The sequence below is a fragment of the Piliocolobus tephrosceles genome, chromosome 8, assembly GCF_002776525.5.
Source record: "Piliocolobus tephrosceles isolate RC106 chromosome 8, ASM277652v3, whole genome shotgun sequence".
Classification (NCBI taxonomy): Eukaryota; Metazoa; Chordata; class Mammalia; order Primates; family Cercopithecidae; genus Piliocolobus; species Piliocolobus tephrosceles.
This window is the reverse complement of record NC_045441.1, coordinates 106,235,021-106,259,861: the sequence shown is the minus strand read 5'-3', so window position 1 is coordinate 106,259,861 and position 24,841 is coordinate 106,235,021.

Sequence of the window (24,841 nt, the reverse complement as noted above, 5' to 3'; positions counted from 1 at the left end):
TATTTTTGAAATATTATCCCTGTGTATGTCCTGGCAACTAGCATATTAACTTAAAACAATCTATTTTGGATTGATACTAGCTGAATTTCAATACTACACAAAGCAATCTTCCAGTAAACCTCCTTTCTTCACCTTCTCCTTTGTACTATTATTTTCTATAATTTACATCATTATAATACAATAAGCTGATCAATATAATTTTATAATTATTATTTTATACCAATGTCTTTAAAAGTAGATGGTAGAAAAAAGAACTACAAATAAAAATATATTTATATTCTCTTTTGTATTTACCTGTATTTTTACCCTTCTAGGTACTCTTTATTTCTTACTATGGATGTCAGTAATTATCTAATGTTCACTTATTTTCGCCATTATGATTTTCAGCCTGAAAGATTCCCTTTAGTATATTTTTATAGGGAAATACTTTTACTGAAGCTCTTTTACTGATATATTCTTTCAGTTTTTGTTTATCTGGAATGTCTTAATTTCTTCCTAATGTTGAAGGAGAGCTTAGTTAAGCTATCCTAATGTTGAAGGAGAGTTTAATGTCATATTCTTTTGACATTTTTGAAGATGTCTCCCCATCAGCCCACTGACTTATGACCTCCATGATTTCTGGTGAGAATTCATTTATTAATCTAACCAGGGTTACTTATATGTAATGAGTTGTTTTTTCATTCACTGTTTTCTTTTCTCTTTTGAAATAATATACTGTATCATTTCTGGTATTAGATATCTCTCACCACTCACAGTTTTTTGATGTTGCTGGTTTTTCTTGTTTTTTTTTTTCTTGTTACTACTTACTTGTTTAGCATCCTGTCTGAATTTATTTTGTAGATTTTATCTTTCCTGCAATGTTTGGGCCGCCAAGATCACTGCTAGCTTTCTTTGCCTTTTTCTTTTTAAGCTTTGCTTCTTAGCGTTCATCTCTGAGTTAGTATACTTTAGTGGCCATCAAATTATTGATTGGAACACTTGTTTAAAAGCTTTTCCTATATGTCTTCCACTCTTTGCCAAGAGAATCTGTGTGGGAATTCATGCATCATACTTCAGTAGTTTATGGGACAACCTAAGCTTTCACTTCCTGCTTTTGTATGACCTCATATTAAGCCAACGTTGAGTGACTGGGTCATTCTAGGAAAGAATGACCAAGAAAGGACCTGGGCCTACGTTCTGCATGCATGCAATCTTTCAGGTTTCCAGGAATATATCAGTCTTTGACTGCTAAGTGTATATACATTAATTCATCTATTATGAGAAAAAAATCTTTTTTTGTCCCTAGAATTTTTTTATCTTAAAGCACAATTTGTCTGATATTAATATAGTCACTCCAACTCTCTAATGCTTACTGTGTTCCTGGTTTATCTTTTTATTTTTCAACTAATTTATGCATTTGAACTTAAATTTTATCTCTTGTTAACAGCATATTATGGGATCCTATTTTTTAAATCTTGTTTGACTATTTCTATTACTTAGTCCATTTTTGTCTATTTACATGTAATTATTGAAAATGTTGTATTTAGGTCTACCTATTGCTATTTGTTTTTTGTTCACTTCATCTCACTTTTTGTTCCTGTATTAGTTTTTTATCACCTTTGTTGGTGTTAACAAAATAGTTTTAGTATGCTTTTTTATTTTCCTATTGACATTTTAGTTACATTTATTTTTTAATGTAATGCTTTAACAAATACATTATGCATTTTTAATTTGCCACAATTTTTTAAGTTACTGCTGACTTCAGTTATGTATGAGAATGTGCACTATTACACTTCAACCCCTCCCCTTTTGCGTTGTTGTATGTAATACTACATGTGTTATAGCCTAAAAATGTGGGAATACAGAATTTTTTTTTCTTTAAACAGTCATGTCTTTTAAATAAATTTCCAAGAACAAAGGACAATTTAAGTCTTAGATATACAAAAAAGAGAGAATAGGACAGAAACATAGTTGAAAAACATAATGCTTGGGCTGGGCAAGGTGGCTCATGCCTGTAATCCTAGCATTTGGGGAAGCCAAGGCCAGAAGACCACTTGAGCCCAGGACTTTGGGGCTAGCCTAGGCAAGAAGGCAAGATGCTGTTTCTACTGAAGAAAAAAAAGTAGTCAGGTGGGGTGGTGAGTTTCTGTAGTCCCAGCTTCTTGGGAGGCTAAGGTGGGAGGATCTCTTGAGTCCAGGAATTAAAGGCCACAGTGAGTTGTGATTGTTCTACTGTACTTCACCCTGGATGACAGAGTGAGACCTCACTTCTAATGATGATGATGATGATAATAATAATAATGGAATTTGGAAATTCTCCAGATTTGAGAAACACATCTCAATGAGGCTCTATATATTTATTTTAGTCATTTTATCTCCATTTCTTCAGTATGAATAATTTATATTAATTTGGTTTCAAGTTCAGAGTCTTACTGCTGTAGTGCCCTATTATTACAAATCCCATCCTGTTTTAATTTTCAGCAATTACACTTTTTACTTCTACAATTTCCCTTTTGATTCTTTTTTCTTTTTTATTTCTTGGCTAAGCTTCCATATCTGTTCATTGAGTATGTCTATTTTCTCCATTATGTCATTAAACATATTTGTAATAGCAGTTTTAAAGCCCTTGGTTATTAATTCAAAACACTATTTTCTGTTTCTTTTTGCTTGGTAATTTTGAATTTTATACTGGACACAATTTTATTTTCTAGATAATCTGTATTAATTATTATTCTTTCAAAGTGTTTTGGATTTTATTTTGATTTACAGTTAATTTGCTAGTATATTTCTTTATTCTGTCAAGCTTTGTTTTATGTTTATTAGGGTGGTCTATTTTCCATTTGTCATTGGTCCCAATTTGTGGTCCTTAGTCTAAACAATGGCCTTCTAGGACTTTACTTGAAGACACAAAGCTCAGTGGCTATCTCTCAACTCTACTGAACTGTAGCTCCAAGATTCATCAGCATTGCATTACTTCTGGTATTTTTGATAAGATCTCAATTCCATAGCAGCTGCTCTTTGCTACACTTCATGGTGTCTAACTCTGTATGTGACATAAGAAGACATCTTCAGTATAGGAATGGTTTTACTTATCTTTGTACAGTAGTCCCCCCTTATTCACGGTTGTGCCACCCACAATTTCAGTCACCCACTGTCAACCATGGTCCAAAAATTGGTGAGTAGAGTACAATAAGATATTTTGAAAGACAGAGGAAACCAGATTCACGTAAGCTTTTGTTACAGTGTATTGTTATAATTGTTCCATTTTATTATTATTGTTATTATCATTGTTTTAAATAAACAATAACTTTTTTCCTATATATACATATCTCTGATAAATTAATCTTTATCATATACGTATATACAGAAAAAAGCATAATATATGTAGAATTTGGTACTATGCAGTTTCAGGCATCCACTGGGCATCTTGGAACATATCTTCCATGAATAAAGGAGACTACTGTACTTCCTGAAGTGTCTGGTAGAGTCTTTGGCATATGGTTGACTCAATAAATGTGTGCTGGAATGAATTAAATTGAATATTCATTCAGGAATACATTTAGATTATGTAAAACTTTGTAAAGAACAAAGAAATATTTTAAGAATTTTTTTTTTTTTTTTTTAGACAGGGTCTTGCTCTGCTACCCAGACTGGAATGAAGTGGCACACTCATGGCTCACTGAAACCTCAACATCCCTGGTTCAAGTGATTCTTCCACCTCACCCTCCTGAGTAGTTGGGACCACAGGTGTACACTACAATTCCTGGCTAATTTTTGTATTTTTTGTAGAGATTGTGTTTCACCTGTCTGCCCAGGCTGGTCTCAAACTCCTGAGCTCAAGAGATCCACCTGCCTTGGCTCCCAAAGTGTTGGATTACAGGTGTGAGTCACTGTGCCTGGCCTATTTTAAGAATTTTAATATTTTGCTTTAGTGTAATCACATATTCTAAATAATTTTCAATATTTTGTTCAGTAGAATGATATAATATGGAAAGAATCTTAAGAAAGAGAAACTGCATTTACTATTTTGGAATTCTTATACCAATTTGGCTTATAAGACTCATGTTGGTGTTAAATTCATTCATTTATTTTACTAATGCCAGTTGCATCCACCAGAGGTATTGAAGATGGAGAATTTAAAGTTTACAAAAATTGTTCACTAATATATCTTCATCTATAGTTTCATCAAAATAGATTTTCATTACCATTGAAAATCATTGTACATTTATTTGGAATCAGAAAATATAGTTCTAATTCTTGTTTTGAAGTTTAATAGCAATGATAATGCTGTGAAGTTAAAGTTTAGCTACACAGAACATCAGATTCATCATTGTTGAAATTGGGCATTATATTGGTTTCTCAGCATTGTTTTGAGGTAAACTACTTCATACTGTGTAAATTACTTTGTACTGTGATTTCTTACATAGCAGGCACTCATTACTGGTATTAGTGAAATTTGGACTGGAAATTGAATCCCAGTCACTGCACTACCTAGACTTGTAATGATGTTATTATAAAACTGAATTTCACATACAATTATATGGAAATTGAAGAGTTTTTAACCATATTTTTAAATCAATTTAAACTAAAAATTAATATTAAAATATTTCAGTTTCTCCAGTTGCAATTTCTATATTTAAAATACATAAATCTTTATTGAAAATTGGTAAAACAATAGATTTTAAGTGTTTTCACCACAAGAAAAGATATATGAGGTTAATTCGCTCTATTTAGCTATTTCCACAGTGTACATATGTATATATAAAAAATATATATTTTAAAACAGCATACTGTACATAAATATATACAATGTTTATTTTTCAATTATAAATAAGTAATTAAAAGTAAAGTGTTTAGTGCCATAAAACTGCATGTATTTTACAATAAAATTTTAAGCTCAAAATTAAGGCATATTTTATCTTTATAGTATCTTTAGCTAACACACTATTTCAAAAATGATTGAAGATTGTTCATTTATTTTAAAATTTAAAACATTTTAAAATATCAACCATAAATGGAAAATATTAACCAACATATTTTCATAAGAGAACACATTTTTAAATGTTTATGTTCATTATAAATCTAATTTTTCTCTTTTATTGTATTGGTTTGCAGTTGAAAATCAGTGGTTCCTACTGCTGTAGAGAACTATGTAAATTATTTTCTGGCAGGCCTTGATAGCACATATGTTTCTTCTAAGAATAACTAAGAAGCAATCTGCTGTTGAGTGTACTTTACATCCTTGCATCCAAGTCCTTTAGGAACATTCACTATCTTTACCACCTAAATAGAGCAACTACTCTGACTCCAGTGTACTCATTTTCATTTCTCCTTTATGACATCCAAAATCTGTAGGACATAAACATATTTCAAATCAAAATTAAAGAATCATTCCTGTTTTACACGATACTATCATTTAAAATGAGAGTATCAGTGGTTTTCAAATATACACAGAGAAAATTTTTCCAACAATAGAAATATATAACCATATTATTCACATAAATTTAAAAAATACAAAAATTAACATCAGCATCAAAACCTTCGGCCTAAATATTGTCTTAACTTATGTTTGTCATCATGCTTAAAACCATAAGATTAAGGAGAAAGTGTTTTATGCTTGATATGGTTTGTGTCTGTATTCCCCAAAAAGTCTCATGTTGAATTGTTATTCCCAGTGTTGGAGCTGGGACCTGGTGGGAGATAATTAGCTCATGGGGGCCGATTTCCCTCAGGATGCTTCTCTTATGATGGTGAGTAAACACTCGGGAGATCTGGTTGTTTAAAAGTGTGTGGCACATAGCCCGGCACAGTGGCTCACGCCTGGAATTCCAGTATTTTGGGAGGCCGAGGCAGGTGGATCGCCTAAGGTCAAGAGTTCAAGACCAGCTTGCGCAACATGGCGAAACCCCATCTTTACTAAAAACACAAAAATTAGCCAGGTGTGTGGCAGGAGCCTGTAATCCCAGTTTTTGGGGAGCCTGAAGCAGGAGAATCGCTTGAACTCAGGAGGCAGAGGCTGTGGTGAGCTGAGATTTACCACTGCACTCCAGCCTGGTTGATACAGCAAGACACTGTCTCCAAACAAAGGAACAAACAAATAATGTGCGTGACACCTCCCCCTTTCTCTCTTTCCCCTGCTCTGGCCATGTAAGACATATCTGCTTTCTCTTTGCCTTCCACCATGATTGAAAATTTCCTGAGGCCTCTCTAGCCCTGTCTCCTGTACAGCCTATGGAACTGTGAGCCCATTAAACCTCTTTTCTTTATAAATTACCCAGCACCAGGCATTTCTTTATAGCAATGAGATAATGGACTAATGTAATGTTTCTCTTAAACCGTTTGAAGAACAAAGGTCAAAATTTATTCAATGAATTAAGGTTACTTTATTAAACGTATTTAAACACATGCCACCAAATGATATATATATTTTTTAAATTACAAGGAGCAGCAGCATCTTCTTTGTGAAAATCTCATTTTCTTTCTTAGGATAAAAATTCAAATGACATTAAACATTTCTTTTTTTACCCAGAGGTGCTATATCTATCACATAGTTTCTTTCCTTTCATTTATGAAGATTTTAGTAATCTAGAACTGCATAGGATGGGACATTTTTCTCAGCACACCTTCCAGATTCTATATTTATATTGGTGAAATGGAGTTGTTCCTGCCTTCTCCAACCATGGCAGACATACTCTTACTAGCTCATATGCTCAGTCTTCCAGTTGCTTCTCCAATCCTATACAGAATGTCATCCTTTCCTAAATATTGCAGGGCATATTATGTAAGTCTAAGAATCAATCCTGGATATTGTTCCTCTCCTGAGACACCCATCTGGAACATAACATAGAGGTCGCCAAATGCACTGATTTCAGGCTCCCCTTCTGGTCCTTCCATCATCACTGCCACTGCAGTGGGACTGGAAATCTGCTGTACAGGATGTTAGAATATATTTTGAGTTGCCCGTAAGTATCTTGAAGGAAAACAATTCCATTTTGACGTGATCAGCTAAGGGTCTCACAGGAAATTTGAGAGTGGCATGTTAAAGTGGTTGAGAAACAGTCCTCTCACCTCCCTTGACATACAAATCAATATTTCACAGTTTCTGGTTTCAAAAATTCTACCTGCTCTCTTTTATCAGAATCACTTTCATTAAGAGGTAAAATGAATGACTTTAAATCTCTTTTTATTTTTATGTTTTTACAGTTGGAATTATTTAAATTGAAATTTAAGGCCATCCTAAAGCTTATGTAAACTTCCTGGTGGTTTTGAATGTGAAACTTATTTGAAACTTCCCTTGATTTGCTGTGTAATATCTGGGACATTCTTTCTGAGTTCTAGTGTGAACTGCTGAAAGGGAGGCTTCTCTAATTATATCTTGCTGCCTCTTTTTCAGTCTCACCTATACCAAGGAGAATAATATATTATCATATAAAATAAAATTAAAAAGCACTAAAATGAAAAATATATATGTTAGGAGTTCTCTAAAACCTTAACTCTATTTAGAAGTGGAGAAATGACATGACTACTGACACAGAATACATTTTTTTTTCTTTTGCCTGAAAGTAGTAACTGGTGGACAATGTTATGGTTAATACTACTAAAACTAACAAACAAAATTTACATTATTTCCCCTCTCCCTCCTACAATCCAGGGACACCTCTTGTAGCTTCTGTTTGTTTGTGTAAAATACAGTCTCAGACCCATCCTCTCCTTTCCATCTCCACTAATAACAAATTAGTCCAATTCTCCAGTAACCTACAGAGGGATTATTGCAATTTCTTCTAAAATTTAAAGAAATATATTTTAAAGAAAACATTAATTTATACAAAGTTTTAGAAAGCATAACAAAAGGAATAGACACATTGAGCAACCACAACCTATCAAGTAATAGAATATTATTAGCTTCTTAGAAGACCCCCCAAAAGTATTTTTTCCTTGCTACTGCTGACAGCCATTTGGCTGTCTTTAGTTTGGGACTATAGCAAATAATGCTGCTTTAAACATTCTGTACAAGTGTTTTGTGCATATACATTTATCTTCTGTGCTTATGTACCTAGGAGCAGATTTGCAGGGTCAAAAGGTAAGATGGGATGTGGGTGTGATGTGTTCACTTCAGCAGATATGGCCAGTTTTCCAAAGTGACTGCACCAGTCTACACTTGTATCACCAATGTCTGAGAATTGCAGTTGCTCCACTGCCTTGCCAACACTCAATGTTGTAGATGTTTGGAATTTTAGTTATTTTGTATGTAGCAGCATTTTGTTTAACCCAATCCCATCACCAAGAATTGGGTAAAAAGTTTATTGGCCATTTGTATATATCACATCATTTTTGAAATACCTGCTCATGTCACTTACCTATTTTTGATAGATGAGATTGTCTATAATTTTGTAAATGTGGCATTCTTTATATATTCTGATTAGGGCCTTTTGTGAGCTATGTGCTGCAACAATCTTGTTTCACTCAGTGGTGTATCAATAACTGCCCTTATTGATGTCCTCTGAGGACATTCTTAATTTTAATGTAGTTAAATGTAGGACATTTTTGCCAAGTACTACAGTGATTAAGATAGTCTTCTATATTATCTTCTAGAAGATACTTTGCTTTGCTTTTCGTATCCAGATCTACAATCAACTGAGAATTGACTTTTGTATATAATGTGAGAAGCGAGGAGTTGAGTGTTTTTCTCTCATGCCAATGTCCAATTGATGCAACATCAGTAATTAAAGGCTCTGTACTTCCTTGAAGTGCCACTTTCATCATAAACTAAATTTCCTTGTATATGTGATGTTTCTGAGCTATGTATTCAATTTCAGTGATAACACAACTATCCCAAGATAAGATTGTCTCTACCAATCAATAGTTGAGTTTTTAAAAAATCCAACTCTCCAGTAAACTGCAGAGGGATTATTCAATTTTTTCTACAATTTTAATAAATGTATTTTAAAGATAACATTAAGGTATACAAAAAGTTTCATAAGATATAACAAAATGAATAGACAAATTGAGAAACCATAACCTATTAAGAAATAGATTATTAGCTTCTTAGGAGGCCCCTCAAAAGTATTTTAAGTACTTAAAAATATCTAATTTTATTAAGATTGCTACTGCTTTTGTTTTTAAGTTTACAATTTTAGCTTTTGTTTTCTAACTGATTTATTTTTTTCACCTGTCTTTTTATCTTGTCTGCTTTTTGATAGATTAAACACTTTTTATCATTATAGGTTTCCTTTCCATTAGTTTTCTAGTTTTATACTTTTATGATCTTTTTTGTAGGCTCTCCAGAGATTATAACATGTGTGGGTTATATATTGTGGTCACTGTGATTAGTGCTTTTTTCAATTTTCTAGACATTCACCTTTTCTTGATTATGTGTTTGCCTATTTATTTTCCCTTCCCCTTACTCTTCATTCCTTCCCATATCTCTCAACTTCTGTTACCTTTTTTCTTCACTTTGAAACATGCCTTTTAATGTGGGACTGATGCTCAGGAATACTCTGTTTTCATTTTTGAGAACGTCTTCATTTTCCTCTCATTTGGATGGCAATTTTTACTTTTCAGTTGGCAATTATTTTCTTTCCACATTTAGAGATATCATTTTGTTATCATTGACTTCATTTGTGTTTTTCTGTGAAAAATTAACTATCATTGTTGTTGGATCTTTGCAGGTAATATGATTTTATTATTACCAGAATTGGCTGCTTTATAGATTTATTCTTTGTCTCTTATTTTGAGCAGATTCACAGTAATGTGCTTGGGTGTGATATTTTTAAGATTCACCCTAGTTAGGGCTTTATTATCTGTGATTTGATGTCTTTGGTTTGAAACATCATCCAAACAATTCTTTGCTGTCATCTTCTCAAATGTTGCTTCTCCTACAGAACTGTCTCCTCTCTTCTTCAAATTTATTTATCTTATGTGTGTCATATGCTCCTTTGTTATTTTTTCATCTTTTTGTCTCTCTGCTTCAATATGGAAATGTTCTTATGATGTATACTTCGTTGACTACTTCCCTTCTCAGCTTTGTCTAATCTTATTTTAATTTTTGTGTTTTTCAATCCTACAGTCTCCTTGTGGATCCTTATAGTTTCTAGTTTTCTGTGAAATATTCCATCTTACCTTCTAAACCTATGCATAGCCACGTTATAGTTTTTTTTAAAGTATCCCTCTGCTATACTACAACATACATCTCATTACTTGCTTAAAATTCTTCAGTGGTTTCCTATTACACTTTAAGAAGAATGCCAGCATCTTTCTCTTGGCCTATGTGGCCATGTATGGTCTGACTCCTGCTAGTTTTTCAACTGCATCTGCTATGACTCTCCCAGTCATTACTCTTTAGGCTGCATTTGACTCCTAAGCTGTGCTCTGCTTTTCCTTAAGTCAGAGTTTTCTCTTCTGCTGGGTTTTTACATCTTTCATATATCATCTTAGTAGTAACACTTCTCTGATCACTCTCAATATGTGCCTTTCCCTTCTTCCCAGTCCCATTCCTCACCCATGATGGGAGCGACTATGTTTTCTTCCCACTGTGTACCAGGTACAGTGCTAGCACAGTACTTGGCACACGAAAGGCATCAAATATTTGCAAACAAAATGACTTAGTGAATGGAAACTGCATTCCTTCTTTTCATCATTTCTCACGGTAGTAAAAATTTTAAAAATCTCTAATTATCTACTTTATCTCTTTCATCTTTTCAGTTCTCAGAGCACATAGGGTATATCAAATGCGTGCTTAATACATTTGAAAAGTTGAATGGTAAAATTGTCATGAGCATGTAGTTAAGAGTGTGTAGGCCAGGCATCGTGGCTCACGCCTGTAATCCCAGCACTTTGGGAGGCCGAGGCGGGCGGATCACGAGGTCAGGAGATCGAGACCATCCTGGTGAACACGGTGAAACCCTGTCTCTACTAAAAATACAAAAAAATTAGCCGGGCCTGGTGGCGGGCGCCTGTAGTCCCAGCTGCTCAGGAGGCTGAGGCAGGAGAATGGCGTGAGCCTGAGAGGCAGAGATTGCAGTGAGCCGAGATCACACCACTGCACTCTAGCCTGGGTGACAGAGCGAGACTCTGTCTCAAAAGAAAAAAAAATAAAAGAGTGTGTGTGTGTGTGTATATATATATGTGTGTGTGTGTGTATGTGTGTGTATATGTGTATATGTGTATATATATTATTTGTAACATAATCTACATCATAACATTACCATACCTATTGATATAATGCCTGTATTAGTCTGTTCTCACATTGGTATAAGGAAATTTCTGAGACTGGGTCATTTATAAAGAAAAGAGGTTTAATTGACTCACAGTTCTGCATGGCTGGGAAGCCTCAGGAAACTTACAATTATGGCGGAAGGCACCTCTTCACAGGGCGGTAGGAGAAAGAATGAATGCCAGCAGGGGAAATGCCACATGCTTATAAAACCATCAAATTTCATGAGAACTCACTCACTATCAGGAGAACAGCATGAGGGAAACTTCCTCCATGATTCAATTACCTCTCACTGGGTCCCTCCTATGACCCTGGGGATTATGGGGATTACAATTCAAGATGAGATTTGGGTGGGGACATAGCAAAGCGTATCAACCCTTATTACTAATATGTTTAAACACCTACATTATTTTAATAAACGAATGAATTTGAAATTTTCACAGATTTTCATCAATATTTTTTCTACAATTTCAAATATCTGGAGTTACAGAAACAAAAGCATAGTTTGATCATGATTTGAACATACAAGCAGAGAGAAGACATCTGCTTTGTAGAAATTATTTAAAATTCTGCTTTTGGATCAGTTTACTTTTAAAATATATCAGTTTTTCTTTAAAGCATATGCAAATTAGTTTACTAGTTAATGTTTTGGATTAATTGTTTGAGCAGGAGTCAAATTACTAGGCCCCTACATTGGCTCTCCCAAAGATTTCTGTGAATTTATAGAAAAAAGTGTAAAAAGAATAGAACGGAAAACAAAGGATTGGCAGGCAAGTTCATGTTAAAATCCAGAAATGACTTATATTAACAAAGAATACTGATATGGTTTGGCTGTGTTCCCACCCAAAATCTCCTCTTGAATTGTAATCCCCATAATCCTGATAATCCTCTGAATCCCTACGTGCCAAGGAAGAGACCAGGTGGAGGTAATTGAATAATGGGGACAATTTCCTCTATGCTGTTCTTGTGATAGGGAGTTCTCAGGAGATCTTAGGTTTTATAAGTGCATGGTAGTAGTACTTTCTACACTCATTCTCCTTCCTGCCTCCTTGTGAAGAAGGTGCCTTGCGTCCCTTTTGCCTTCTGCCATGATTGTAAGTTTCCTGAGGCTTCACCAGCCATATGGAACTGTGAGTCAATTAAACCTCTTTCCTTTACAAATTACCCAGTCTCAAGTAGTTCTTTATGGCAGTGTGAATATGGACTAATACAAATACCAAAGCACCTCAGGTCAAACTTATAACAGAAGGTTCCACTTATATGAGTAATGTACAATAGTCAAACTCATAGCAACAGAGAATAAATTAGTGGTTGCCAGAAGTTGGGGATAGGGAAATGGGGAGTTGCTGTTCAGTGAATATGAAGTTTCAGTTATGCCATATGAACAGGTTCGAGAGACCTGCAGTACATCATAGTGTTTATAGTTAATAATACAGCATTGTGCACTTCAAAATGTGTTAAGTATAGATCTCATGTTAAGTGTTCTCACCAAAATAACAACAACAACAACAACAAACTAAACAAGCAAGCAAAACAAACCACAACAAAATAAAGGGGCATGAGAACTTTGGAACATGTTAGATATGTCTATTGCCTTGATGGTGGTGATGGCATTATGGGTGTTTGCACAAGTAAAAACTCACCACATTATATACTTTAAATTTGTACAGTTCTTTGTGTATCAGCTATGCTTCAATAATGATGTTTAAAAATAGTATCAAAGAGTTCATTGAGAAGCATAAATTTAACTTACACATTCTCTGAGACATAGCAGTCTGTAACCCAAGAAGTAGATAGAAGGAAATTTTAGTTATTCTTTTTTGTTTCTCTGGATTCTATCTCAGAATAGATATATTTGGGTAGGTTTATTTTGAACAGTGATGATTGACCAGCCTGTTTACAACTGCATGAGTACTTCTTCCAGGAGAAACCAGTTTATTCTCCCCTCACTGTTACTTACCTTTCTGTGTTCTAATATTATATTTGCCAATAAATAGTGGAGGAAATTGCTAAAAATGGCATCTTGCGCCTTTAAATAAGTTGTCTCCTTAGATGAGGGAAGAGACAAAAACCTGGTAACAGTAAGGAATGATGGGAATATTAGATTTTTACCTACTGCACTGACTCAAAGTGCCTGAGAACCTTGTCATGAGAACAGGAGAAGATTCTATCTGGTCAATCAGGGTATAACAGTGAGTGCCGCTAGACATTGGGAAATTTGGGTAAAGATAACAATAGCAAATATTCTTGATTCCATGCCAGGGGTGGAGGTGTAAGATAATGATGCTAATAGCAACCAAATGGAGATTAAACAGAAATAAAACTATTCCCAACATTTGCTTTGTTGGAAAACTTGGAGAGCTGGGTATACTTGCAAAGGCTTAGATGAATATGAGATTTGTTCAGGTAAGACAAAGTATCACAGATACAAAAATGCAATCTCAAAATTAAAAGCTGCTTTGGAAATAATAACTTATAATACTGACATTAGAGAAAACAAATCAAGTAATATGGTGTGTAAACATGTAAAGCTCAGAGATGGATAAAGTAAGATAATGAGTTAAAGTAATAAACAAGATTCTCCCTGGAAACGCAATAGAATGGAAATTTAATATAAAATTAAATATTTATGTTCCTAAGGAAGAAACCAAAACACTTAAATGGAATACATTTAAACATGTGAAATAAAATTGGAGGAAATATCCCAAAGATGAAACAGAGCAAATTACACCCATCAAAAATTCACCATGGTCTAAGCAAAATTAATGATAAAAGAAACTAATGCCAATCCTGGAAAACTTTTTTGAATTGCAAAATAACAGAACATAAATATAACCTTCCAGCAAAAGACAAACTAACGGTCTTTAATAAACAAAAATTAGACTGGTTTAACACTTCTCTGTATTCCTAAAGGTTAGTAAATGATGGTCAACTGTATAGCATTTTGAGGAGAAAATAGCCTAACCTGTGAATTATATGTCTAGCCATGTTGCTATTCATGTAAGACAGAAATAGAAATATACTCTTATAAATGCAAGGACTTAGAAATTATAGCGACTTTGTATTCTTTCTGAAAATAGAATTATTTGAAAAATTTACCAGCCATTCAATACACATATCAAAATTAAGAACTGATGAATAAGCAAGGTATAAATTTGTTAGCAACATTCATGAAGACCATTTAAGCAGTGAGGCAATTGTGCAAATATTTTTAAAAACTGTTTTGGAAAAGAAACCTCAAGATGTAAAATCATTACTTTATAAGAATAATTGCAATCTAAAATTCAGTATTTAAAACAAAGCCCAATGTTAAAAATGGTGGAAGGGCAGATATTTCCTTAAAAGAGGACACTAATACCCTATTACATAGGGAGATGTCAGAAAATGTAGTTTTATTCTTGATTTGAGTGATTAAAATTTTTCATATGAAAGTATTTTGAACACAATGAAATATTTCAAACATTCAGAAAAACACAGAGAATAATAAAACACCTATGTATTGTTAAAGAAAACATTATTTAATAATACTTGGTAAAGCATGGTAAGAAACAGTTTATTCTGGACCACTGCAATAGGTATAGGGACCACCAGAATAGGCTTTTGCAGTCGGGGAGAGAGATTTGGCCCAACTCTGAATAAAGCATGGGCAAGTGGGAACTTACAGTCAAGGAGCAGGATGGGGGTCAGTGGTTGGGAAATTACTAAGAGGAAACATCGGGGTAAGGGAGATTCTGGGTAAGCCAACTTTGCTGAAGACAGGCCAGGGTAATCAGACATCACCTGGGGGATGGTGGAGGATGAGAAACCCAATCAAATACTGGTGGTGATTGGAAACTAAGAGTGGAGGTTTCATGCTAAACTGACTTAGTATGGCTCTTTGTTAAAATTTGCATTCTACAAGGAAGTGCACAGATAGGACTAGGAGAAAGGTCAGGATCCTGACTGAAGTTTGTTCAAGTAGACAATCTTTGTCAATACCTACCACCCAGATTGAATAGATTTTTATCATATTTGCTTCAAATCTCTTCCTCTTCCCCTCCTTTTTTTTTTCTTTAAGAAAGAAGACATTGTAGACTCAGCTCATGACACTTTGTACCCCTCCGCCATTTCATTCTCTCACTTTCCTTTCTAATTTCCGCCACAATCCTGAAGAGTATCATGTCTGTTTGGTTTCTATGGTTACCAAATATGTTTCCATCTTTCACAATAGTAGAAAACTGGTTTATGTGTTTTAAAATTCTACAGAATATATCATGATTTACATATCATCTTAAAACAATATTGAGTGGAAAATGCAAATTACATAATTACAGAAATCCTGCAGCAGCTAAAATGAAAGAACTCCATTTATATGTACTAACATGAATGAATTTTCAAACATTTTATGTGGTATAAATGCTGCTTTTGTAATGATATACATATAAATCAAATTTAATAACCTTTGCAATGATGTGGTTTTATGCCCTATAAATAAACCACAATTTATGTATCAATATTTTTATTAAAAGATATTTAGCTTGTTTCCAGTTATTTCTTATTATAATTAATGATATAATGCACATCTTTGTACTTATCTCTGAGTACTCGCATGAAAGACTCTTCAGGGTATATGCTTAGAAGAAGAAATGCTATATTGTTGATTAGGTACTTTTTAAATTTTTATTGATATTTTCAAATTATGCACAAAGTAATACCATTTTGCATGTGAGAAATCCTCTTTACTCATACCTCCACAATACTTTGTATTGTCAGATTTTTAGAAATATACACTCACCATGAGTGAATTTGAATATCTTTTCACATATTTAATTGACATTGATGTTTATTCTGTAATTCACATATATAAACATAAGAACTACATATATGTATAAATACCTACCTATATACACATACAGATATACATAAATATATTCCTTTTTAAATTGGGATGTTTGTGTGTTTTTCATGTAGAATGCAGGAGTTTTCATATGACCTGGATACTCCAAATTTATCTGTTATATATTTTGAAAATATCTTTCTGCTGTATCTTCTCTTTTCACCATTTTTATTGGGTCTATTTTATTTATTTTTGTTGGTAATTTTCTTTATACTGTGTGCCATTTTCTCTTTTTTGATACATTTGTCTCTACTCCAAGGTAATAGATATTTTTCTGTATTTTTTTCTGAAGATTTTAAGTTTGTGTTTTACATATTTAGGTCTTTGAGGAGACCATATGTCCCATTCTGCCTAACAGGGTTCCAAATGTTTTAGAATTTTCCCAGATTTTTTATTACATAATGAAGTGTTATGATTAATAGTTTCATTAGAATAACTCATTATTTCTTCAGCAGGCCCCCTCTTTAAATTTCCACCTTCTGTCAGTGCCTTGTCTAGTAAGTATCTTCCAGTATAATATACAGAGTTCAACTTTAAGCCATGATAAATCTGAAAGATTGCCAATCATAATCCTTCTTTCTTTTCTTAGTTCTTTCTAGGTGCAATGTTACCACTTCTCCTTTTTTAAGGATATCATAGCAATGAAGTGCTCTTGAAATAAGGAACCAGGGAAAACTAACTCCTTGTAGTGTTTTGTGTTTATAAAAATGTTATGCTCTGTTGCCAGTTGTGTTATAGCCTGTGAGATGCATGATTTGTGTCTTTGCTAATCATCACCAAATAGATAAGTATTTAACCCTTTGAATATCTACTGTGTAAATCTAGCTAGATGTCCTATAAACATATTCAACTTTAACAAATTTGTCTTTTATAAACATGTCTTGTAAAGTTTGCTAATATTTTATTCAAAATCATTTTGGAAATTTTTAATCCATATATTCTACAAAAAGAGTACTAAACTAGTTCAGGATTTGTGAATTTTGGCAAACTGAAACTTTAAAAAACAGTGCTTGCAGACAAGCTTGTCTTTATAAAATCTACAGAGGAACAGTATAAATGACACTTCAAATGGTATACAAGATTTAATTTTGAAATATCTTTTTCTTAATTTATGGGAAGAATATTTTGATGGCTCTTCTAATTTAATTAAATATCTACTCTCTGGGAATGGAGTAAAATCGATAAGACATAATTCCGCAACATCTCAGTTTGCTAAAAATTTAAAGTATTCTTAAGTTAAAGCAACTAATTTCATTTTTTTACATAAAATATTTGGCAAGCAGACTCCAAAGGGAGGTAAAAACCACCCCAAAAATTCTATGGTTAAAACATTATAGTACAAAAGAAAAAAGGAAGAAAAACAAAAGAGAGATAATTGAGTGAATTTAGTTCGTTCTGACCTTCTAGAAAGGGTTTTTAATATGAATATTATTGCGTATAGGGATACGCAATATGAATTGCGTATAGGGATACGCAATATGAATATATTTTATTTTTGGAGTGAATTTTATTTTTGAAAATATTTTTGTATAAAACTAAATTATCAATCACCAATGTACTAAAATAATTTAAAACAAATATTTACAAGGAATTTTGTCAAACTTAAATAGTTTTAATTATTTTTAGTACTCTCACTAAACATATTCCTGGTTTAAGCAACATATTATGTGATTTTCATAATTATGTTTATCTTGAATTTATTTTTGTGTGAAGTAAGAGTCTAAATTATTTTTTCCAATTATCTAAACAAAAATTTTTAAGTATCAATTTCTTATGGATTTATATATAGTGATAGTTAATATTGAGTGTCAACTTGATTGGATTGGACAATGCAAAGTATGGGGCCTGGGTGTGTCTCTGAGGAGATGAACATTTGAGTCAATAGACAGGAGAGGCAGACCCTCCATCAATCTGGGTGGGCACCATCTAATCAGCTGCCAGCATAAAAGCAGGGATGGAAAGAGCAGACTGGTTGAGTCTTCTGACCTCCATCTTTTTCCCATGCTGGATGCTTCCTGCCCTCGAACATCAGACTCCAAGTTTTTCAGTTTTTGGACTCTTGTACCTACACCAGTGGTTTGTCAGGGGCTCTGAGGCCTTTGGCCACAGAATGAAAGCTGCACTTTCAGCTTACCTACTTTCGAGGTTTTAGGACTCAGTCTGGCTTCCTGGTTCCTCAGTTTGCAGATGGCCTATTTTGGGACTTCACCTTGTGATCCTGTAAGTCAATACTCCTTAGTAAACTCCTTTTTATATATACATCTATCCTATTAGTCCTGTCCATTTAGAGAACCCTGACTAATACAGATTTTGTTACCAGAAGTGGGGAGCTGCTGTAAAAATGTGGATAACAGGCAGAGGCTGGAACCATTTAGAGGATTCAGAAGAAGATAGAAAAATGTGGGACACTTTGGAACTTCCTAGAGACTTGGAGTGCTCAGAAGACAGAAAGATGTGAGAAAATTTGGAAGTTCCTAGAGACTCGTTGAATGGCTTTGGCCAAAATGCCAATAGTGATATGGGCAATAAAGTCCAGGCTGAGGTGGTCTCAGATGGAGATGAGGAATTTGCTGGGAACTGGACTAAAGGTCCCTCTTGCTATGCAAAGAGACTAGCAGCATTTTCCCCCTGCCCTAGATATCTATGGAACTTTGAACTTGAGAGAGATGATTAATGGTATCTGGCAGAAGAAATTGCTAAGTGGCAAAACGTTCAAAGGGAAGCAGAACATAAAATTTGGAAAATACACAGCCAGATGATGTGACAGAAAAGAAAAATAAATTTTCTGAGGAGAAATTCAAGCTGGCTGCAGAAATTTGCATAAGTAAAGAGGAGCCAAACGTTAATCCCTAAGACAAAGGGAAATACGTCTCCAGGGCATGCCGGAGGTCTTCATGCCAGTCTCTCCCATCACAGGCCTGTAGGTCTAGGAGGGGCCCAGGGCCTTGCTGCTTTGCACAGTCTCAGGACTTGTGTTCTGTGTCCCAGCCATGGCTAAAAGGGACCAATGTAGAGCTCAGGTCATTGCTTCAGAGGATGCCAGCCCCAAGCCTTGGTGGATTTCACATGGTGTTGAGCCTTCAGGTGCACAAAAATCAATAATTTAGGTTTAAGAACCTGTGCCTAGATTTCAGAAGATGTATAGAAATGCCTGGATGTCCAGGCAGAAGTCTGTTACAGGGGCAGAGCCCTAATGGAGAACCTCTGCTAGGGCATTGTGGAATGGAAATGTGGGGTTGGAGCCCCACACAGAGTCCCCACTGGGACACTGCCTAGTGGAGCTGTGAGAAGAGGGCCACTGTCCTCCAGACTTCAGAATGGTTCAGATCCACCACAACTTGCACCATGCTCATGGAAAAGCTGCAGACACTTAATGCCAGCCGTGAAAGCAGCAAGAGTGGGAGTGTACCCTACAAAGCCACTGGGGTGGAGCTGCCCAAGGCCATGGTAGCCCACCTCTTGCATCAGCATGACCTGGATGTGAGACATGGAGTCAAAGGAGATAATTTCAGGGCTTTAAAATTTGACTGTCCCACTGGATTTTGGATTTACAAGGGGGCTGTAGCTCCTTTGTTTTGGCCAATTTATCCTATTTGGAATGGGTGTATTTACCAAATACCTGTACAACCATTATATCTAGGAAGTAACTATCTTACTTTTCATCTTACAGGCTCATAGGTGGAAGGGACTTACCTTGTCTCAGATGAGGCTTTGGCTGTGGACTTTTGAGTTAATGGTGAAATTAGTTAAGACTTTGGGGGACTGTTAGGAAGACATGATTGGCTTTGAAATATGAGAACATGAGATTTGGGAGGGGCTTGGGTATAATGATATGGTTTGGCTGTGTCCCACCTAAATCTCACCTTGAATTGTAATAATCCCCATGTATCAAGAGCTGGGCCAAGTGGAGATAAATGAATCATGGGGGCAGTTTCCCCCATACTGTTCTTGTGGTAGTGAATAAGTCTCAGGAGATCTGATGGTTTTATAAATGGGAGTTCCCCTGCATAAGCTGTCTTGCCTGCCACCATGTAAGATGTGCCTTTGTGTCTCCTTTGTTTTCCACCATGATTGTGAGGCCTCCACAGCCATGTGGAACTGTGAATATATTAAACCTGTTTCCTTATAAATTACCCAGTCTCAGGTATGTCTTTATTAGCAGTGTGAGTACAGACTAATATATATTTATATATTATATAATATATATATATACACACACATTTTTTTGAGACAGGGTCTCTCTTTCTCATCCAGGCTGGAGTGTAGTGCTATTAGCTTGGTTCACTGCAGCCTCCATCTCACTGGCCCTGGTGATCCTCCCACCTCAGCCTTTGGAGTAGCGGGGACTACAGGTCCACACCACCACAGCTGGCTGTTTTATTTTGTATTTTTAGTAGAGATGGGGTTTTGTCATCAGATGGGGTTTTGACCAGGCTGGTCTCAAACTCCTGGGCTCAAGCAATCTGCCTGCCTTGGCCTCCTGAAGTGCTGGGATTACAAGCATAAGCCACTGTGCTAGGCCCCATATTTTTAATGTACTATGTTTCCATAAAATGTGAGTTTGCTTCTCAGTTCTATATTCTGTTCTTTTGTACCATTTTTGCATTATCTTAATTACTGCAGTTTTATAATAAATATTGATATGTGGTAGATTTATATCCCGCCTTTTTTCTTCCAAATTATCTTTGAACTTTATAAGTTTATAAATATTATGATAGTCATTGTTCTAAAATTGGTTTTTCCAATTATTGAAAATTTAGAAATGCTACCATTAATATACAAGAATGCTACTTATTTTTCCATAACTTTGTGTCCAGCTACCTTTCTGAGGTCTTTAAATAGTTCAAATAGTTTAACTTAGATTATAATTGTGTCATCCAGAAATTGTCTACCATATTTACCTCTTTTATGTATTCTTTATGTTTTATTGGATTTATTGGGACTACAAAAAAAATATTTAAATGATAAAGAGGTAGTGGATATCCCTATTCTTGATCATAATGCTTTTCCATTAACTGTGAAATTTTGTAAAGTTTAGGGAGTTACCCTTTATGAGACTAAGGCTAAAAATATATAATTAATTAGTATTATATTTTATCAAGTGCTTTTGCTGTGGGTATTAAGATAATTACATTTTTCTCCTAATCTGTTTCCCTCCTATTCTATCCTGTCTATTAATATGGCAAATTACATTTTAAATTTTCTATTGTTAAATCATTTCTTCATGCTAAGATAAATGCTATATAGTTATGCTGTGTTAAAAATATATCATATGTATGGTACTAATATTTCATCCTAACTTCTGTATATATATTAATAAAAGAGGTTGGTCTAGATATTTCTTTTCTTGTACTGTCTTTGTGTGTGAAGGTTATACTAAGCTCGGAACAAGGATTTGATACATATTTCTTATTTTTATATGTTATACGAGAAATTGCATAAATTTGAAGTTACCTGTCTTTGAAGGCTGGCTAAAATCTCAACTTTGAAACTGCCTGGATCTTCTACAGTTTTATGAATATATATATTAATAAGCGGGGTTGGTCTAGATATTTCTTTTATTGTACTACCTTGGTGTGTGAAGGTTATACTAAGCTCGGAACAAGTATTTGACACACGTTTCTTGTCTTTATGTCATATGAGAAATTGCATAAATTGAAATTACCTGTCTTTGAAGGCTAGGTAAAATCTCAACTTTGAAACTTTTTGGATCTTCTACAGTTTTGTGACTGACAGTGATTGCTGATTTAATTTAACAGTTACATATCTGATCAGGCTTTATTAAATCTTCTTGAGTCAGTTAATCCCTATATTTTCCCTAGGAAATCTATTAATTTCCTGAAATTGAATTTAAAATATAAAAGTTTTTATTTATTGACATCACTGTATTCATTCTATTCTATTTTTTTAAAATATATATATATATGTGCGGTTCTTTTCTTCTTAGTATTATTTATTTCTTCCCTTTGATTTTAATAGGTTTCTTATGATTTATACATTTTATTAGTCAATGTACACAATCAGCTTTTGACTTTGTTCATCTTTTTTATTTAGAAATGCATTAATTAGAACTGTTTTAGTTTCTGCAATTTATGGAGAATTTTTCTTGATTATATTTTTTCTTATTGATATTAATGCCATATGGCATGCACTGTAAAAGTCTGGACTGTGACAGCAGAAACATTATTTTAAGTGGATTTACTCAATTCTGTCTTTCTGTGTGTCTAATGCTTATCAAATTGATCAGTGCAAATTACCCTGCATGGCTTTACCAGGCCAGATTACACAGACCCTATTTGACAACTATGGCAGACATGCTAACGAATGGAGTGGTATACATACGTCTTTGCACTCAAGTAAAGGATTTTTTAAAAGATGAATTTTCTGTTATATAATATCCTTAATTTTATACTTTAGCCATCTTGAACTTCAGTCTGACTCAATGACCTTTCTATGATGATCTCTTTAGTATAACAGGACATCTGTACTTACAGGATATCTGTACTCCATGTGAGACCATGGAACATAAAAATTTGAGGTTCTCACCAACACTTAGGATCACTTTTTTTTTTTTTTTTTTTTTTTGAGGCGGAGTCTTGCTCTGTCGCCCGGACTGGAGTGCAATGGCTGGATCTCAGCTCACTGCAAGCTCCGCCTCCCGGGTTTACGCCATTCTCCTGCCTCAGCCTCCCCAGTAGCTGAGACTACAGGCACCCGCCACCTTTTCGGATTTGAGTGAAAGCAGCAAAGGGTCCCCAGCTGCACATGTATTCCTCCAAACCATTCTTCTCTTTTTCTCCTTTTCCTCCTTCCTTCTCACATGAATATTTGAATGTATTCACATATTAATTCATTGTTTTGCATGGGACAGGCACTATGCTAGAATCAGGGAACCCAGCAGGAAACCATGAATATGAATTCTGCCCTCAAGGATCATCAGTCTATATAAGAAGGCAAACAATACCCCCCCACACACAAAAAAATGTACAAGAATTATACTTGAACTGGCATTGTGATAAGTACTATAAAGGTGGCAAATGAAAAAGAGATTGTGGTTATTCCATGCGGAGGAGGAAAAAGAGACTAAAAGAAAAATACTTGACGTCTCAGGATTTTTCCATGTTGACATGGTTAGGCTCTGTGTCCGCACCCAAATCTTGAATTATACTCCCATAATTCCCACATGTCGTAGGAGGGACTCAGGAGAAGATAATTTGAATAGTGGGGGTGGTTTCACCCATATTGTTCTCCTGATAGTGAATAAGTCTCACAAGATCTGATGGTTTTATCAGGGGTTTCCACTTTTACATTCTCTTCATTTTCTCTTGCCACCACCATGTAAGAAGTGCATTTTGTCTCCCTCTATAATTCTGAGGCCTCCTCAGCCATGTGGAAGTGTAAGTCCAATTAAACCTCTTTTTCTTCACAGTCTTGGGTATATCTTTATCAGCAGTGTGAAAATAGACTAATACAGTAAATTGGTATCAGTAGAGTGGGGCGCTGCTGAAAAGACACCAAAAAATGTGAAATCAGTTTTGGAACTGGATAACAGGTAGCGGTTGGAACAGTTTGGAGGGCTCAGAAGAAGACAGGAAAATGTGGGAAAGTTTGGAACTTCCTAGAGACTTATTGAGTGGCTTTGACAAAAACGCTGATAGTGATATGAACAATAAGGTCCAGGCTGAGGTGGTCTCAGATGGAGATGAGGAGCTTGTTAGGAACTGGAGCAAAGGTGACTCTTGTTATATTTTAGCAAAGAGACTGGCAGAATTTTGCCCCTGCTCTAAAGAACTGTGGAACTTTGAACTTGAGAGAGATTATTTAGGGTATCTGGTGGAAGAAATTTCTAAGCAGCAAAGCATTCAAGAGGTAATTTTGGTGCTTTTAAAGCATTAAGTTTTGAAAGGGAAACAGCATAAAAGTTTGGAGAATTTTCACGCTGACAATGTGAAAGAAAAGAAAACCCACTTTCTGAGGAGAAATTCCAGCAGGCTGCATACATTTGAGGTGCCGAATGTTCTTCCCCAAGGCATGTCAGAAGTCTTCATAGCAGCCCCTCCTATCCCAGGCCTGGAGGTTTCAGTGGAGAAAATGTTTTTGTGGGCCAGGCCGAGGGTCCCCGTGCTGTGTGCAGCCTAGGAATGTGGTGCCCTGTGTCCCAGCTGCTCCAGCCATGGCTGAAAGAGGCCAATGTAGAGCTTAGGCCATTGTTTCAGAGGGTGCAAGCACCAACCTTGGCAGCTTCCATGTGGTGTTGAGCCCGTGACTGCACAAAAGTCAAGAATTGAAATCTGGGAACCTCGGCCTAGATTTCAGAACATATATGGAAACGCCTGGATGCCCAGGCAGAAGTTTGCTGCAGGGGCAGAGCACTCATGGAGAACCTCTGCTAGGGCAATGTGGAAGGGAAATGTGGGGTCAGAGCCCCAACACAGAGTTCCGACAGTGGCACCACCTAGTAGAGCTATGACAAGAGGGCCACTGTTCTCCAGACTCCAGAAGGGTAGATCCTCCAACAGCTTGCACCTTGTGCCTGGAAAAGTGACAGACACTCAATGCCAGCCCATGAAAGCAGCCGAGAGGGAAGCTGTATCCAGAAAAGTCACAGAGGTAGAGCTTCCCTAGACCATAAGAACCTACCTCTTACATCAGCATGACCCAGATGCAAGACATGGCATCAAAGGAGATAATTCTGGAGCTTTAAGACTTGACTGCCCTGCTGGATTTTGGACTTGCATGGGGCTGGTAGCTACTTTGTTTTGGCCAATTTCCCC